At 36.3% G+C, this 19899-nt stretch overlaps 1 protein-coding gene across 3 annotated transcripts in view; it reads left to right on the plus strand.

Moving 5' to 3' along the window:
- LOC150083569 (bifunctional heparan sulfate N-deacetylase/N-sulfotransferase-like) overlaps positions 1-19899 on the plus strand; it is a 461935-nt gene that overhangs the window by 262313 nt on the left and 179723 nt on the right. For all 3 annotated transcript variants that reach the window (XM_090377367.1, XM_090377366.1, XM_090377368.1), the window contains exon 3: positions 19404-19443. The gene's annotated coding sequence lies outside the window, so the exon portion shown is untranslated. The remainder of the gene's footprint in view (positions 1-19403; positions 19444-19899) is intronic.

A 19899-nucleotide genomic window follows, 5' to 3' on the forward strand; every position in this document is an offset into this window, starting at 1 on the left:
ACGTACACATCATGTGAGTTCTGCTTTTATGGCAAACGAAAACACTTCCCAAAAGTATACACGTCTACCCCTCCTTCGCCTCTGCAGAGTGAACTCTAGTCCTTGACATACTAGTTTAAGAAAGATGGAGGTTCCTATCTGTGCTATGCTCCCTCCTGTTATTTATCAATCTTGACACAGGATTAGTCCCAACACGTGTATTGCATCCAGTTATCGAGTGCGTTTATAGTTTCTTTCCTTACAGTAATCGCTTAACATTCCTCTAACTGCAGTTCGTATCACTCTTATTCTCATATTTCCTGTTGGGGAATGCTACTCAAGACTTTGAAACTTAAAAAATTCGTTAATTTTAAATACGTTTTGTATGAGTTCATTTTCAGAAATCATTACAAGTACGTTAAGCATTATTGTCTACAATCGGCAATAAAACAACCAAAGGGTCTTAGAAAGAAATACGTAATCAGTTTACTCCATCTACTGACAATTCAAAGCATTTTTATAAAATCACTTGCTTTATTGAGGATTGATGGGATGTCCTCTCAACGATTTTAAGCGATGGGGAGGTAAAATCCCACTGTACAAGGCACATTTAAGACCCCCACTTGAATACTGTGTTCATGTGTGGAGACCGCACCTAAAAGAAGATGTATATGGCTGTTACTATTACTAAGTTACAGTTTAGTCAGCGAGTTGTTAAAGTTGTTTGAGAACCTTGAGACAACTTATTCTGTTTCCTAGAATAAATTGTCTCTGTAGGTGGCTGAGGCTGACAGACAACTTGGGGAAATTGAAGGGTCAGTTACATGGGTACCTTCGTAACGAGGTAGTCACCTAGGCAGTTTAATTTAATTTTATTTATTTCTTATTATTGGCTAGTTGTGCAAAAGCCTGGAGCTTCCCTGCACCATATACGATAAGGATGCTGTATTGAGGGAACCTTGGCTTAATGCAGTGCATGAAGATGTTGAGAGGTCTCTAGCATATTAAGCACACTAGTACACATACAGATGGGAAGGACTCTTCATGGTAAAAATTTCTTACTTACCCATCTCAGACGAGAAGTATGAGTACGTTGACAAATATGGCAATGCGGTATTTTTAAAGGATAACGGAAGAGAAGATTTTGTTCCGCTTGTAGCGAGTGAGCTAGTAAAATGACCTAAATAACATAAATGAGTGTTTCCTCTGTTATTAGAAAGATTGTCCTCGGAACAGCCTGAAAGAATGATGAATGACCTATTAAGTGTCCAAGGAAGTGAGAGTTTCGTTTGCCGCTGGGGTATCGTTAAAAGCATTGTGCGAACTAACGTATTTCTTTTTCGTATTACAAGCACTATAATCTGAATAACCTTATTTATTTATTTAATAACGTAGTAGTGTAGTAGGCCAGGGGTATATTTAGGGCAGATAGAGCCAAGCACGCACTCAGTCTACCCCCTTAGGATCCTAAAAAGTTCTCCAGAAATGTATTAGTATACAGGGTGTAAATGTTTTAACGTAAATGCAAATAGTAAAGTAAAATAACCAAGTTTTCATAATATGTGGGTCGCACTTTCAGGTTTGATTCAGATCCTGAAAACAATGAAAAAGTTAACATCGACGTGTATCCGATTATGAACTTTTATGGAACTATGGCTGTTTAAATTTTGAAAAATGACAATGGAGTTTTCAGTGATAAGAAAATAATATGAATGTACATACGCACTACTAAATGTTTATTCATACATTTTAACTTATTTCCTTTTACAAGTAATTATTTTGACAATGACTATAACATTAACCGTATTCACCGGTCACTTGAGCATGAACCACGGTCAACTCGAACGTGTGTAAAAAAAAGTAAAGTGCAGCCATTATCAACCCACTGCAGGATGGAAGCCTCCTCAACAATTCATGCTGAGGGAAACGGACCATAATCTGCCACGCTGGTCCAGGTCGGGTTGGCAGATCGACCGTATTCAGCAGTCAGGGGCTTGAACCCCGGTCTACTCAAAGAGCGTGTGCAGCAATTATCAACCCACTGCAGGATGGAAGGCTCCTCAACAATTCACGTTGAGGGAAATGGACTATAATCTGCCACGCTGGTCCAGTGCCGGTTGGCAGATCGACCGTATTTAGCAGTCAGGGGCTTGAACCCCGGTCTACTCAAGGAGCGTGTGCTACTGCACTCCCGCTCCTGACCACTGGGCTACGGAAACCGTGTACAATTGCACTCCTACTAAAGCCATCATCATACATTTAGTCTAAATTTTTTATAAAACTTTCCCTGTCTTCCACACGAAACCAGTAGCACCTCTTCTGTATCGAATATCAGCGTTATATATCTATAAATTTCATCCTTCGTATAAGTGTACTTCCTTCCCCAACATACATTTTGTACAGTGCTGTGAGCGATAATACCATTGTTGGCATCACTGCAACAATTTCCAGTTCCCCTATATTAATCTGTTCTCAAGATCAGTGTCATCTGGTTATAAAACAATGACACAGTATTGCCGAAAAAATAAAAGCAAACAGCTTTTGTATTTATTACTGATTTATATATATTTTTTGTTTTTGTATTTATAGATGATTAAATATGATAAAATGTACTCGTATTCGTAAGTCAACATAATGGAGCCATGTGCCACTTTGAACCCGTGCATGCGCATAAGCCGCTACTACTCAAAATTACCCTTTGATCTCCAGTAACACCCCACTCCCCGTCATTCGTCTCTCCATCCATTTATTCCCCATATCCTTCAATGTCTCCAATTACTGTATTTAAAATTATTCTATCCTTTATCTCTTGTGTTGAAAATATTTAATAACTTATAATTTTAGGGTGTAGTTGTAGTAATAATAATATTATTATTATCATTTTTATTGAAATTAATAATGAATCAACAAAGGAAAACGGCAATGGATTATATAATTTGATCTCGTCAATATTATTTCAGTATTATAATCGGAAAACTCTTTAAATTCATTTGATTTACGAATATTTATGTCATTTGTCCTGCTGAGCTTGCATTATTGTGAATAGCAGATAATAAGCCTGCTATTAAAATATCCGCCCTCATGTATTCTGAAGCCGGTAAACAACCGTTAAGACTCGTCCAGACTTTGTGTATGTGTGTAGTTTGATGGTCATTTGTCGTCATGTACCTAATCGGCGGTGCCCGACCACCTGAGGAACTTCTATTCCATCTATTATCTGGACTACAAGAACCGGCGTGCGTAAACCGTACATATAATGTCCCACTGGGTGGGCGTCCGCATTCCCTCCTGGGCAGCTTATGTCTCGTGCTCGTATAACGCACATAGACCTGGGATTCCGAACTATTAAGTTGTCGACAGGCTGGCTCCACAGCCGTAGGTGGTTCTCACAATACACTGGAGTATAGCCTCTTCTGGCTCGCGCATCGATCGGTTCTTTCGCTGCAAAACCCACGAAGTCTTGAAAAGACCATTGCTTCTCGAAGCCTTAGAAATAGGGCACGTTGCGAAACAAGGATTAATGCAGAGAGAGGCAGACTGATAATCCCCGAAGACATAGTGCCCGATGGCTGTCGAGGATTACCGTGTATGTCTGAAAACGCGAAGCTTACTCTTTTTGTGTCTTTCCCCCGTTGATAACAGAGTTTCAGACAAATAGCAAACCGCTCTACAAACCATTCTGATATTACTGTTAAATCTGTTCGTGTGGGTGGAGATGGAGCATAATAACTCGCCTTCCCACTTTTTGATCTTTGATGAAACTGCTGGCTATTTCTACCCCTCCCTTGATGGGGGGTTGGCTTTTATATTCACTTAAAACGTACTTACAGCCTCTTGTACAACTATGTTTAGGATGACGAGATTGAAGCCCCTAAATCGGATGTGCCGACTTTTATGCGAGCCGAACATACGTTAATAGGAATAATATCAATACGGGGTTTTTGCATTAGCATGTTTATTCTCCTGACAGCTGATGGATGGAAATGTCAGGATGAGAAAGATCTAACCGAAAACCCAAGTAAAGCATTCTGTACTGTTTCCCAAAGGATATGCTGCTGAAAATAATTTCCTTTTAATATTTTTTTCTTTTTTTTTTATCTTCGATGTATGGAGTTTTACAAATCCACGAAGGCCTGTAATACTTGGGATTTGCACTGGGCCATTTTCCATTCCTTAAAATAAGTTTCGAGAAATCATAATTCAGACATTTACAAAATAAAAAATAGTACTTAGTAGAATCCATTAGGCTTGGTCATTTAAATCTTCCTCATCTGTTTAAATATTATAGAAAGCGAGTCTTCTTCATTGACAGGCACAGTGTACAGACAATGTTGATTAAAAATTCATGAGTGTGAGAGAAAGTCAACTCAAAGAGCTAAACCTTCGAAAATGGCAGTGAAGTCTCTGCAATATTTAAAAAATCGTGCTTCATATGCATCATATTGGCTGTAACAGCTAGCTTAATCATTGGAATTGATATTAAAGAATGCGTATTATCCCAGGAGACTGACACAAAGGAAAGCAAAATAGGCAAGCGATGCTAAATCTTTTACGAATGATTTAAAATTTATATAACTTTGTTCTATAGATGACTGTCCTAAGTAATTCCAGTTGCATTTAAATAACGCTTTAATTTTTTGTAGAATAATTTATGAATATTTGAATATTTTAGGCGCGTAATATTTTTTTTTCTGATGTAATACATTTTTTTCCCTGATGACGCATTCTTAATGTTTTTTAGATATTTCAATGTGCCTGTTGAAAATAGCATTTATAAATATATTGTATAAAATTAAAGCACCATCGTTATCCTCTCCTTTGGGTAATGGGGAATTATGTTCTCGTAAGGTGTTTGCATTTTATAGTACTTTTTAAGAAGATATCTTCCGCTATGAAGCTAGAATTTGCTGCTATAAATAAGAAAAATATTAAATTTTAGATACCACCAGTAGTGGAATATCTACTGCACTTTCATGATGGACACTTATAAAATCTTCAACCAATATAATCTACATTGCCGTGTGCTGAGCCCCGAATGATGTTTCAGAAGCGATTCGTTTAATCCTGGGTTTATATTGGAACTAATATTGGACTTCATTAGAATAAGAAATTCAGCTGCCGACACATTCTATTTTCAAAACAACTTCCTCCCATTCCTTACTATTGCCCCAAAATTCTTATTTTATTTTGTTTTATTTCATTCGGTTTTCCTTGACATTTGTGCAACTGTTCACGCTGTATTTTCTTTCCAGTGGGTACGTTTAGGGTGCACATTTAAAAATCTATTGAAAGCTGTGTGTTATTTGAAATGATCTCGGTCCAGATTATTCGTTTTCAGTGTTTTTCACTGTGGGTGAAATTACACTGTTTATTTTTTGAAGCTTTACTTCCGTTATCCACTCACCTTATTAACCGTGGAGTGTTCAGCCTACAGTCACTACGCCCATGTTCAAATCCATATAATACCACAAAATTCGGTAATATTGATGATGTAGTTATCTGTTATTGCTTCCACATGGGTAAGACGCAAAGCACATATCATCTTTACCATGATCGGAAAAGTATATCTTAACACTTTTAAAGAGATCCTTTTAGCTATGGCATTTCTTCAGATATTCTTTGCACAACAAGTACTGTATCACTTTTCTTTGGAAATCAGTCTCAGATTCATTAATTGCAATTTATTGTGCACTTAAATTTGATTTTTTCCTTTTATTAAATATTACTGTCTTATAGTGTTTTCTTGTAATGTTGTTTATGTATCGACTGAATCCATATATTCTGCAAATTATACCCAGCATCCAGTAGAAACAGTATTTCACCTCTTTTCTTGCGATCTATGTTAGTGACAAGAAAAATTGAATCTGCCTGTATACCAATAACCATATGAACCAGGAACGAGAAAAGATTTCTGAATAGCAGCCAACATCCGATGACCTTGAGCAGTTCTCAATGTCGGGAGCACTTTAGCAAAATGGTTTATTGATATGTATCGTGCTTGTGGTTCTTGTGGGCACGCCCTCCTGAAGATTCCGCCTAACGTTATACTTAAATGAAGCTCGCCTGTTGCTCTTTCTGCCTTCTGTGAATTTGCAAACGTGATTAAAAATTTAAAATTTCTTTAGTAACAATCAAAGTCAGTTACTGTTCCTAATATGGCAAGACATAGATCGATTGGGGTAGATGGACCCTGCTAGGGTCCATCTATCCTAAGTTATGATAGATTGCCCGGAACAAAGAACATTCCAGTTATCTTGGCAAATTTACATTCTTCGCATTACAGAATCGAGAGAGTGAATAGCTGGAGGAAGAAAAAATATAAAAAAATAAAAAAAACTTCTGAGGAATTTGTAGAGCAGTTAATGCTTTCTGATGATAGCTCACACCACTGAAGAGAGCATTTAGGCATTAATAACGGAGGCTTCCTGAATTGGAAAAGTTATAAATGATGTGTAGCGTTTGTTTGTTCAGTGACCGAAATATTTTAAGTATCGGAATCACTATTTGTGGAGAATGAAATTCGGAAATATTTTTTACAAGATTTTTAAGGTAAGTGAAGAATAACTTGACTGATTATAGAATTATTAATCTTTTCTATCAGGGAAAATATCTTTTGATACCCGATTTTTTCTTCATTTTTAACTTAGTAAACTTCAGCAGGAGCTCATTTTATGAGTGCAGATGTCGAAGCTATGTTCTGTGCCTTGCCATTTTTATTTTAATTTAATCAATAAGGGTTACTCGGCATTATAATATACAATATATATGAGTTTTTATATTGATTATGCGACATAGACTAACATCTAGAAATAGATTTATACAAATAATTTGTAATTATACACGCCACTTGTATAATTTGAGTAGAACAGTGTCTGACACAATTAGAAAAACACTTTGTTTGTGTATTATTTTGAACATGTCTACTGTGGATATTTATGATACAATGGTGTCATAACGGTGAGGTTCTTTTGAAATACTTTAGGAAATCTGGAATATTTTAGATTAGATGTTTCTCAACCGGAAAAACGAAAAGGATAGGTGAACCGTGTTATTAAAAAGGTTGAGAAATTCTTCTTTAGCTAGTAGGGGAGATGATACCTTGCACAATGACATTTCAACCTGATACAAAAGACGAAGCGTGATAACAGTGGTGAAGATTTTCAGAGATTTGCTGATGACTAAAGTATTTTAGTGAAGCTACGTATCGTGTTGTTACTAATTGCTTTGCAAGAAGCTTGGTTTACCTGTTTGCCTATAAAGTTTCGTGGCGTCGCATAATCAGAAAAAATCGGTGCTAATTAACTGATATGAAGTTTTGGTTCCTGAAGTTATTAATCGGGACCATTATTACCTTTTTAGGCCCGAAATTCTGTTACTGTAGAAAGATCACCAATGATGTAAGATTGATATAAAGAAAATCCAGCGAAGCGAGTTTAAATTCAAAACTAGCTTTATTTTCATTAATAGCGACAATCAAGTTTGGCGAATTTGGTACGTGTTTTTTTTTTTCTTTAATTATTAAAGAAAACTATGGCTTGTGTCCCTCTAAAAGTTCTTTAACTACCTCCAGTGCACACGGGTACAGTATGTTAATAATGATTTTTTTTTTTTTTTTTGCTTTTTTTCCCCTGTATCTATGCAAGCCCGTCAAATATAAACACTATCAGAGTTGGCCATGGTATTATGCACTTCAGGGTAATGCATAAATTAGGTCGAACTATTTCTTTTTATCATCATTCACAAGTGAAACTGATAGTTGCAACTTAAGATCTGAAAGGAAAAGTTTTAAAAATTTGTTTTTCGATGTTACGACCTCTAAAAATGATGCTACAGCTATTTTGCTGTCTTGAGAGTGTATCATTGTGACATGACTTCCCTCATGGTGTATTCAATCGAATAAAGAGAACTTTCAGACTTCCTGACAGCTGTTTCTCCATAACTACAACTTGTCTTCCCAAGACCATTGCCTAAGGGCAACAGGCCGACTCCATTCAAGAAATAACTAAAAGTCGCTGTCATATCATCCTGTCGTACGAACTACAACAGTTATGGAAAGATGAAAGAATTTTCCACTGTGCGCCCTATTAATCCATTACATGGTGTGTACTTCCGTTTCTTTGCTGTGTTTCTTGCACATTTTTGGTTTAGAAATGCCTCTTTTAAAAGAAATATCGTTTGATCGTTCGTTGCTCTCTCTTAAAAGCATAATTATGGTATACAAATTTTTATTTTTCTTCTCCAAACAAACATATTGTCCTTACAGAATGGTATTTCGACAATAAGCATACTTAAAAAGATATGCACAGCAAGTAATGGGGAAACCAATAGTGAATATGCATTGCATTCATATCCATCTATGAAGAAGAATCAGCTCATAAATTAACTAATTGAAATATGTAACTAAATCAGTCACACCACTTGTGATTAAGCCTTCATTTTTGATTTTCCACCGCTTTGATTTGTAAATTTTCTGAGTTTTCTGAGTTCACGAAGGTCTGTTATTATCAACCATTAGGATTCTGTGATTACTTCCAGTGTAATAACCTATTTTAATGATAATCATCACGAAACGTTGTTCAACTGTAGTACTCTGCCCTAGAGACGAGTTGAGGATTATGTGATTTGAAAGGAACATAATCGCATTAGACTTGGACAGTTTTTAGGATATGAATATGAAGGGAGGCCGGTTCCAAACAAATGCTCATCAGTTCCCCCCCCCCCATAAGATATCTAGTGGCCAAGCTTTTGCAGTCCGCACCTTATAAGCCGTTCTTCAATACGGACTTGGATTAGCCTATGAAGGGGAGAAAAACAATTCTGGCTGCCCTTCTTCAAGTATGATCTCCAGTGCTAAACAATATTCTAAACACAGTCTCGCCATCGTCTCATATAAAGGGACATTGGATAATGAAAGCCTTTTCCCTGCTTGTGAATTGCCTTGACGTAGCCAAGTCATCAGGAGAGAAAGTGCAGTAGCACACGCTCTTTAAGTGGACAGTGGTTCAAGCCAGTGACTGCTAAATACCATTAACGATTGTATTAATGGTTTATTGTAAACTCCTCTGACCTGGTGGCCGTTCCGGAGTATAAACAATCCTATATGTCATAGACAGGACGTCACATACCTCACTAACCACTTACTTACACTTCATAAAAATTTTCATGTCTGATTGAATAATAACCACTAAGTCTTTTTTTGTCAAGAACCACTTAACTCCCTTAAATTTCAGATGCCATTTTTAGAACCATTTGTGCAACCAATCTAAGTCATGTTGAAGCAGAATTGCCTGTTTTTGGTTGCTAACCATCCTTCTTGTATTTAAATCATCAGCAAACTTTGACAACTTCCCATTGTACTCCCTCATCAATATCATTAAGGAAAAGAAGTGGCCACAACACTAATCCCTGAGGGACTCAACTTGCTACACCGGCCCACCCTGAAAAATGTCCATTTATGACTGCTGTCTGTTTCGTGTCTTTTAGCCACCCTTTGATCCAACAAAGGATCTTACTAGCAATCCTAATTTCACTCCAATTTATATAATAGCCTTTCATGGGGAACCGTATCAAACGCTTTAGTGAAGTCAAGGTTAATGTTACCGTTGTTCCTTGCACCCAGCTGTTGTATAACTTCGTCATAAAAATTAATTAAATTGGTCAGGCAGGAATTCTCCTTCATGAACCTGTTCTACGAGTCAATAAGGATATCATTCCTATCTAGATGGTCCTAGATTGTATCCTTGAACACAGATTCCATTAGCTTTCTCGCCGCTGAAGTCAAATTCATTGGTCTACAGTGCCCTTTACGTCTTTTGAGGATTGGGAAGACGTTAGCGCTTTTCCTGTGTACGAGGATCGTCCCGGAGTTTAATGATAATCTCATTAACATCCTCAACAGGAAGATGCACTGACATGCAGCCTTTTTTAGTTTAACAGGATGTATACCGTCCACTCCTGGAGCTCAACTACTGTGTATGTGCGTGCATATGTCTGTGTGAAGCGCCAAAGCAGTTAAGACCATGGGGTGTCATATTATGTGTGTAAATTGCGTGGTAGGTTCTTCGGTCGATTTTCCTCTTTGCTGGACGAAAAACCACACACACACTCATCGTTTGAGACCTACTAAGTTAGCCACGTTGTGAAAAATTCCTTGCTTCATTGATGGTTCGAACATGGGCATTTTTCACCTGGTGTGGGGAGGACGGCGATCATACCAACTATGCTACCCACGTGAGTAGCATAGTTGGTATGATCATAGTTGTTATTGACTACATGGACCTCTGTAAGCGCCTCGGTTTACTGCCCCTCGCTGTCAGCAGAACATTATGGAGTTCTGTTCATTGTAATATACTTCATTCTAAACTACATTCTCCTTATTTGTTCTCTGTCCGTTATTTATCTATTTCAAGGGTTAATTCTCGTAGACACGGTACATTTGAAATTCCACTCTGTTGTTTTTACAAGTTTGAAATAAATTAGAAAATGTAATAATAATAATAATGAAAAAAAAATAATAACAGCACTACTGTTATTCATATTGTACAAAAATTATGCATGGTTTATATGCTGTTGTTGTTTGTTATTTGGTTTTAGGAGCATTAGCAACTAAGGCCATATTGCTCCGGGGATATGCGGTGGTAATTCCGTGACCTTTCCGCATCCTCCGTATTTGGTGGTGACGGGCTCGAACCCCGGTCTAATCAAGAAGCGTGTGCACGCACTGCTGCTCCTGGCTACGGAGGCGCCTAGGGTTTATATGTTCGCCACCACTAGTGAAATTATTTTTGTCTTATTATTGTCTTATGTACATATTTATATAAGAAGATGTGAGACCGCATTTAGAATATTGTTTTCATGTCTGGAGGCCACACTTGAAGAAAGACAGAGCTTCTAGTCTTCATTTCAGAGAAGAACAACCAAGATTTGTGAGGGTTGCTAATCGATGCATATGAAGAATGGCTTAGGAGGTGTGGACTGCAAAGCTTGGCAGCATGAGAGATGTATGTTTTCATTGGTATGACAAACAAGAACTAGTAGTCACAAATAAAGTAAAAAACGGGGATTTTAATAAGGCGTGGATCTCATGAAGTTTACCTTTCACCAGCCTGATATAGATCATTGGAATAAATGCCTGACGAGGAGAGTTCAGTAAAATTCAAGCGATATTGGATAGCCAGTTTTTTCAAAGCCGTGGTTTGAATGATAGATTTTATTTTAGTTTATTTATTATTTATTTATTTTATTTTTTGGAAGATGTAGAAAAAGAAATCTATGATTTCTTCTTGTTTCGAAGAAAATTAAATCATGGAGTGGATAATTAGGAACGAGTAAGATGAAACTCGACAGATAAATTCAGTTATAAAAAATAAATGTGATTTAAAATATTGTAGATGGAACTGGACTTTGGGCCAAAGAGGGAGAAATGTAGCATGATGGTTTTCCCTTTGATATGTGATCCTTTATTTTGACTTTTGATATTCTTAGATAAATGCTGAGAGAAATTTGATTTAAAGTGTGGCGGTGCCGATGCTATCTCCATTCCACACACCGTTACTTGAATCGTTTCAGACACGGACCCTTGACAATATAATTCTTTCACTAATTGTCACTCATTTGGATCGATTTGATTTCGCATTCTGTCGGAGACTAGAAAAATTCGTAAAGGTCTCTTCCATCAAGACTATAGTCGTCTGACGAAGGCGGAGGGAGTGCGGCTTTATTCGTAAGTTATTCCGAGTTTATCAGCCTGCACATCATGCAAATTGGTCCGTGGACACACATTAATGGATTTTCAAACTTTTTTGGCCGCGGAACCGTAATATCTTTAAAAATGGTAGTGCATGAATACAAATTAAATTAAAAATAAACGGTAAAAAATTAACGGAACATTTTGGATGTATTTTTTCAATTCATATTAAAATATTGCTAATATATCTCAAAAAACATTTTATACTTTCTCTGCTACTCTTTAAAAAAATAATAAAAATAGACATAACAACGATTATAAAATAATCTTTCATTAAAAGTCTCACGGAACCCACTTTGAAAACTTGTGAATCTGGAGCGCTATAGGAACTGTCTCACGGTGGTCTGAGTATGATCAAGCATTACAGTTGCAGCGATGTTTGTTAGCTGAAACCTCTTAAGACTCATCTTTGTACTTGTGTTGTCTTGGCAACCACATTCTTTTTAGAGAGACAAATATTCAAAATTATATGGCTGCCCTCCATTTTCTGTGTACCATCACAATATATTTGGTTTTAATTTTGACTAAGACTTCACTTTGCATAAATGCATTTATGCATAGCTGGGAGTATTGGATTTCATGGTCCACTTCATTCTTTCTACTCCTTTCTTCATTTCTTTCTTTCAAAGTTCACATCGTGTGGAATTACACCTCATACCTAGTTTCGATTCTAGATGAATTAATTCTGACAACGATTTAATTTTGAATCAGGTCTCGGTGCAGTGCCCAGTAGCATATTGTGATCGTTACATAGCAACAGAATCATTGAAGAGTAAAATTCTGCTGTGAATCAAACCGTACCTGGTATTTAAGTTAACAAACCATGAACGCGATGTTCTCTCTAATGTTTTATCAGTATCGTAATATTGCTTGTTATGCAACTTTTAATATGAAAATTACAGTTTACATCAAGGGATTATTGGATATTGTCATTAACTGGAAAGGATAGCTAAAAATTCTTAGCACAATTGTGAATGCTTTCCCTGAAAGATCTAAGGTTTTCACAGTAGTTTGTGTGAGGTTGAAAACCTAATCGCCATTACAGCTAAGTGTGTAATTAAGATAGTTTTAACAGTCTAGATTGTATTACTCACAGTTTGAAATGCAATGTATAATTACGAAGTGTCAAAATATATTGAGTGATTCAGAATGTGTCTACCAGACTTCGAGATAATCCCGAGTTTTAGACAGACTGCCTATCTATATTAATTTTTACCCTGAGATTCACTTTTCCCCAACTTTCTCTACTAAAACGCCATTTAAATATGATAAAGTCGAACGCTGTGTAGCTATATCCTTTTCCATCTTCTTCTGTTTCGTGGGCTACCAGTTATGAAATGTCACGTGTCAAATTCGATTACGGTAATGAGCATTACTCATTTCGTTCTTAAATAAAATGTGAATAGGGGTTCGCTCCCCGGAGTGAAAACATCCATGGTCTTGAGCTTATTAAATAAATAAATAATTGATAAAACTTCAGAACAGGGTGCGCACACTCTACATTATCATTAATTGCTTGAATTCGTCCTGAATTAGTGGCGTAACTAAAACGCTTTTCACTGGAGTGTGCCCCCTGTTTTGAATTTTAGCCAAATAGTTAATTATTTATTTCATTAATAAATAAATGCACATCATACAATGAATTTGAAATATTTATTTCCCATTTTTGCTTTAAAAATCAGTCTTACCAAGTTATATTTTAATAGTGAAATTTAGATTTATTCTGTACCTTGTTGCAGGCCTAATCACTTTATCCCTTGTAGAGGATGCATTTTATACTCCTGTAAAAAGAGGATTTTTTTCCTTCCATAGATTCCAATTTCATTACTTATATGTTTACTGAACTATAAATATTACTTTCATTCGAAAAAAAAATCCTTTCACAATATCCAGGAGACGGAGAATTAGTGAGACCAAACCACTTTGTCCCAAATTCCTATACGATGTGAAATCCAGACCTGTAGTCTTATCAATATCTCTGAGCTACAGATAGTCCAAATTATTGGTTAATATGACGTCAATTTGCACTGCTGGATTTGATTGATAAATGCCCCTTATCTTATTGCCCTGTCATTTCTCTTCTTACTAACAGAGACAGCTCAAGTAATTTTTCGAAGACACATGTAATCCAACGGATAAAAGGGGGTAAAAAAAAAAAAAAAACGGAAAAGAAAAACTATTGTATAGAGCATGATACTATTAACCACTTGGGGGTGTGCGCATCAAATTTCAAGCAACCGCGAACGTGACAACTTAAGTCGCATTCAAGACGTTTATCAACAGCTTCTTATAATCCTTAGTGTTGATCTTATCACCAGTTTCCTGAAGGGGAGGTGTATTAAGAAATGATCATGTCTGAAACTTACAGACATTGAACAGACTCTTTAAAATACTTCTTCATATATCATTAAAGAGTTATCGAAAAATCGCCTAACAAAAAGTTACTGTTTCTAGGGGGTGTGGGGGCGGAATTCTCAAAATATTTGCTTGCAAATGAAATTTGACGAAAATGAGGTCAACCGGCAATGCCGTTAACAGCGTTCGTTTCAGTGGGCGATAGCAGATGTCACCTAATGAAAATAAATACTTTGATGAAATGTATCGTATGTGGTTACCAAGATATAAGAAATTGCGATGAAAGCGACATCTTGTGATGAATGTCATAGGAAGCTATTATGATAAGACTGGGGATAAGGAAAAAAAAAAGTGCACCAAAGTGCACCTCTTCGCTAAATCTTCTAGTTTTTTTTTTTTTTTTTTTTTAACGAGAAGAAAAAAAACGAAGCGTGCGGATATAAAGCAACGTCAAGTTTTAATGAAGGCACCAAGATAGCTTCAAGTAATTAAGAACCGTTAAATTAATAGGTTTAATGGTCGCACTGGAAACTCAGGTGGGATTAAGAAGATTAAATTAAAGCAATTAAAGGTGTTTAGTTTTTGCTGACACATCATGCAGACTAAGATTATGTAGTGCTGACCGTTTTGAAAAGCCTGTGGAGTGGGCATAGCTCCGAGGTGTATGCAATTACATGGCAAAGGTCAAATCGCTGAAAAAATCGCATATTGCTCTACTAATATTAATAATAACAAAAATTATTATTTTAAAAACGAAAGAGCCTCTTGAATATCGTCGGTTTCTCATATGCATTATAATTCCAATAAGAGGCAATGATATTTTCGGAAGGTAAGTGCTGTTTATTTGTAGTGAAATACTAGACAGCTCGTTTTAACCAAGAATTTAGCTATAAAGGGCATTACCTAATACAGTGTTTCTCAATCTTTTTACTCTCGTGGCACATTTTCCAAAGAAGAAAAATTTCGCGGCACACCTACGTAGTCATAGAAGAAGAAATTTCTAAATTTTGCGGCACACTTGGAAAATTTTGCGGCACACTAATGTGACGCGGCACACCCTTTGAGAAACACTGACCTAATATACACTCAATTGAGCATAATGAAATGAACCATCTTTATTGTGTTAAAATAGGATCACTTTTTTTTTTTTTTTAATATGTTACTTCAACGTTTAGGTCAGTTAAGAGAGCAAGAGAAATTTTCGTACATCAATGATATAGCTGAGCACAAGGACAGAATTACTTACATCGAAATAAACGTTAAAAGTTCTGCATACAAAATCTTTCGTAAGTGGATCTTTTAATGTTTATGTTGACGCAGTTATTTCAACTATCGTTTCTGATCTTATTAAAGCTTCATGTTTCAGGCAACTTTGTCCCATCACGTTCCCTTTCCCTTAACTACTTTTTCCACGTTTGTCTTTTGCTTTCTACATTGTCCTGCCAATGTTAGAGTACATTTTCTCTACTGAAATGTTGGTGTACTTTGTTAAGAACATTATTTTGGTTCTCTCTCATTGAACATAACCAGAATGGCTCATTTTGCAAAGATGATTGGGATATCGGGACAAGGGAGAATCGTTATAAAGAATATTAAATTCCTTTTTTATGAACCGAAATGTTTCAAAAATAAATACGCGTCCAAGTTTTTACAGATTAGGGTTAAATACGTTTGACCGAGAGACTTGTATAGAAATTGAAAATCGAAATTTTTGATTTTTGAGATGTGTATGAAGGTTTTACATGAATGAAAAGGGAAATGAGGTAAACAGTAACATTAGGGGACACTTTAAAAATATTGATGGTATGGCTGTCTAAAAAGAAGATAAAGGACAAAATTGTGGCATTAAGTAATCTGGAAATAGGAGGAGAGAAAGTTGACCAAAGATCGATACACAGAGTGAGGCTGGCAGATGCAAAGGAGAGAGAGAGAGAGAGCCCTTGTAGTTGAATTGATTAGCACTCAGTCTATTCACACCTTGGATGCAGCTTTCTAAGACCAACCAATTCAGCGGCTGGATAGAGATTTTGTATGGATAAGTGAACTCTAGTGCGGAGAAATGGCCAATGTTAATTTGCATGATGGGCATTGACATTTGTCCAGAAATTGTTCTGAGCATATGGCAAACAAAAACTGTTTTCGATTGACTATATTTATATCTACCTTTCCTCGATCCCTCGTGGGCAGCACAGTTGGTATAATCACCATCCACCCGCATCGGGTGAAAAAGACCTGAATTTGAATCTCGTCAATGATGCGAGGAATTTTTGTGTGTATTTTTTACAACGTGGCTGAGTTAGTTGGTCTCAGACGTGAAAAAATCCCTACAACAATCAGTCAGCCAACCAACATTGTTCTCGATGTCCTGGCAATGACAACCTACAAATCCCTTTGATGGGTACACTTTGTAAAACTAATACTTTCTCCTTTTGTCACTGAGGGGGTGAGGCTTAATTTCAGAGATGCAAGATGAATAACAAATCCCTTTTAAAAATGAACACTCAGAATCTCAATTTATCCGTGTCTGGTTATCTCATAACCTCATTATCTCATTTCCTGCCGTGCAGCAACGAATATGATACTACATACGTAAGAGGAAAGCCATGAGTTTCAATCAGCGGTTTCTCTCTAGAGAACAGTTGTAATTACTGGTAAGGAGTCAGGAGAAGTTCCATTTTCATCATCAAACGTGGTCTATTTCTGTTGCTTCTTTTCATTATTTTTATCCCTCATGAAACATTTATTCTCAAGCTGCCGTCAAGAATTTCAATCGTACGCATCGCATTTCAATCATACCGCAGAGAGTTAAGAGGTTCCAGTCTTTAATAAACTAGTAAATTATCAATGGAAAGAATTAAGTAGTCGGAAAGAGAAGTAAAACTGTTAACAAAATGAGAAGTACGAATTGGCTCGCATTAAACAAACAGTTAACGTCCATTAGCTGCGAGGGATGTTTTTAAATTATATGGGAAATGATAATGAAAGCTACTTTTACCAGAACATGAATTTTACGGTTCTATTTAAAGGTAACTGAAACGTAATTTTGCAGAGCTAATACAGTGATTACATTTGACTTATAAACAAATTATACTAGCAGTTATTATAAGAAAACATAAACACATGATAAGAGCATTAAACAATACTTGTAGGGGAAAAACATTCTCGCTTAGTGCATTGGTGAAGATCGATTATTTTTAATTAACTCCGCCAGGACTGCGATTCTACCAACTGTGCTACCCTCGTGGGGTAGCACAGTTGGTAGAATCGCAGTCCTTTGCACACCGGGAGGAATTTTTATGGGCCTTTTATCACGTGGCTGAGGTAGTCGGTTTCAGGCGAGGGCAGCATGGTTTTTTTTTTTTTTTTTCCCCCTCCCGGGAACTTGAGTTTTTCGTCCAGGAAACACAAAATCGACCACAGAGCAATTCAATTTACAGACAGTATATACGAGGCAATATGGCCTTAGTCGCTGATGCTTCTAAAACCCTACTACAACAACCGTCAGAGAGCTTAAGGCAGAATGGTTTTTCCCCATTAGTTTCTTTCTTTAACTCTTCTTCTTCCTCTGAGTAATCGAAGAAACAAGTGATAATTTCACAAGCCCTTTTGTTATTTCCAGATCAGCTTCAATTTCTTAGTGGACAACTTTATTTCCTACCTGTGATTAAAGTAGCAAAGAACTGAGCATGCTCACTAAGTGAAATTTTAAATATTTGAAAGATTCTACTACCCTTTCAATAATTTCGACAGGAAAAAGGCAAGAGGGAACAGAAGTTAATGGTTAACAGTATTGTCTCTTTCCAGAGCAGAAACCGGCAACGTTTGAAAAGCATTGTACCAAATTCACTTAAATGTTATGTCTTGTGTGACGAATCCTTATGAACTCTACTGCCATTAATAAAGTTAAAAATACAAAATGTCTCTAAGTAAAGAAATACAATACATTTAATTAATTATTTTTCCAAAAATAAGTATACATAAAGGGAAAGGATACGAAGACGATATTGTATGAGCTTTCTATTTGCTAGAATTGTTCTTTGATTGGTGACTCCTGGCGACCTATAGATCACAAGTTCACTCCCCTATTTGTCGTTTTACAAATGCATTTCTCGCATGCATGTTTCCAGAAAATAATGAAAACTCTCCAAAGATATGAGAAAGCTGCCGGGCTAATTTCTCTGCACCTACACCATTATTTAAGGCTGTGGACGAATGAAGATATAATAACCACTTTGTTAATTCTATTTGTGTTCAGTGTCTCAATCAGTAAAGCGATTAAATATAGTTCAAAACGAAGTTTTAAGAATTTAAGCCCTCGTGGGTAGCACAGTTGGTATAATCGCCGTCCTCCCACACCTGATGATAAAGACCTGAGTTCAAATCCCGTCGATGTCGTGAAGAATATTATGAGTCTTTTTCACAAAAGTGGCTGAGTTAGTCTATCTCTAGCGAGGTTAACATGGTTTTTTTCTCCCGGAGACTCGGATTTTTCTGCCCATCAAACAGAAAATCACACATACATAATATAAATTATGTATGTGTGAGCACACACATACATAATTTACAGACAATATATACGGCACAGTATGGTGTTTGGTTGCTGATGCGCCTAAAACCCTACAACAACAACAATTAAGAATTTCAAATTACCTTTCTTCATGGCAATTTATTAAAATTTCGTACCACTAAGAGGTGTCTGAATTAGCAATTCCCCAGAGAGTCCTGATAGGCGGCTCCCTCCTAACAAGAAATTGTTGGGAGGGAACCGCCTTGGTGTGCACGTGCTTTATTAGGCAAATTCTTCAAAATTGCTTCGAAAAGCACGGTGACATGTCAAAAAATAAATAAATAAAAACATGGCGGAACCCCTCACTAAATTTCCTCGATACATGGGACTAAATTGGCCTCACCAGAAGGAGGTTCCGAAAAAAAGTTGCCAATTATCAAGGGCCTAAGTACGCTTGTAATTAAACTAATCATGCACAGACCGCGTATAAATCAAATTACGAAACCAAGAGCAGCAAACACTAATTAGCTTAGCTTCTTTAAAATTAATTATCCTAGTGCCAACGGTTACACTGTCTCCTTTTAGAAGTTTCCACTTGTTTCCCGATGATACCTTGGACGTTCCAAAGTTTTTGAAACACAGAGACCTAAAAACATTATGATTACATGAAATTTCTACCTGGAGTTTATAAAAAGGAATTCAGTTTTCATGTGCTACCCTTTGGTGTCTTTTTAATAGTTATAAAGAGATAGCAGTTATAATAACTTCTTGTTAGCCCTTTGTTTAAGTTGCTAATAGCATACTTCATTTTTACAGGCAATTACTCCGAGATTTGCTGATTCTGCTGACAAATTTGGTAAGTACCTCTTTCTTTATTCATTATCAAATTGAATATATAAAAATGAAAAAAAAAAATATATATCTTAACGTGTAGCTTCTTTTATAAAGAAACTGCTTTGTTTCAACTACTGTCATACCCATTAAGGACAAAAATGGTAAAATTTAGTTCAGAAAGAAATGATAAAATTTCTTGTGGCCCTTTAGACCTCCGAATAGATGGGAATTTTATTAACGTAGAAGAAAAGCTTTTACTAATTACGAATACGTTTATTTTTGGAAAAGATAGAATATAATCCGTGCAAAGATGTGGGTTATTCGTATGATGTTTTTATTCCTCTCTCTTTCTATGTAGATATAATTGTTTAATATTTCGTCCATGTCCATTAACATTATTCTTGTGTCTTTAATCTCTCTTACTCTTTGAGTTAAATAATAAAAATATTACTGTATTTTGTGGTATTACTCTGATTCG

This window comes from Mastigoproctus giganteus, chromosome 7 (assembly GCF_048544385.1).
Source record: "Mastigoproctus giganteus isolate SK-2022 chromosome 7, ASM4854438v1, whole genome shotgun sequence".
In the NCBI taxonomy this organism is placed as follows: Eukaryota; Metazoa; Arthropoda; class Arachnida; order Uropygi; family Thelyphonidae; genus Mastigoproctus; species Mastigoproctus giganteus.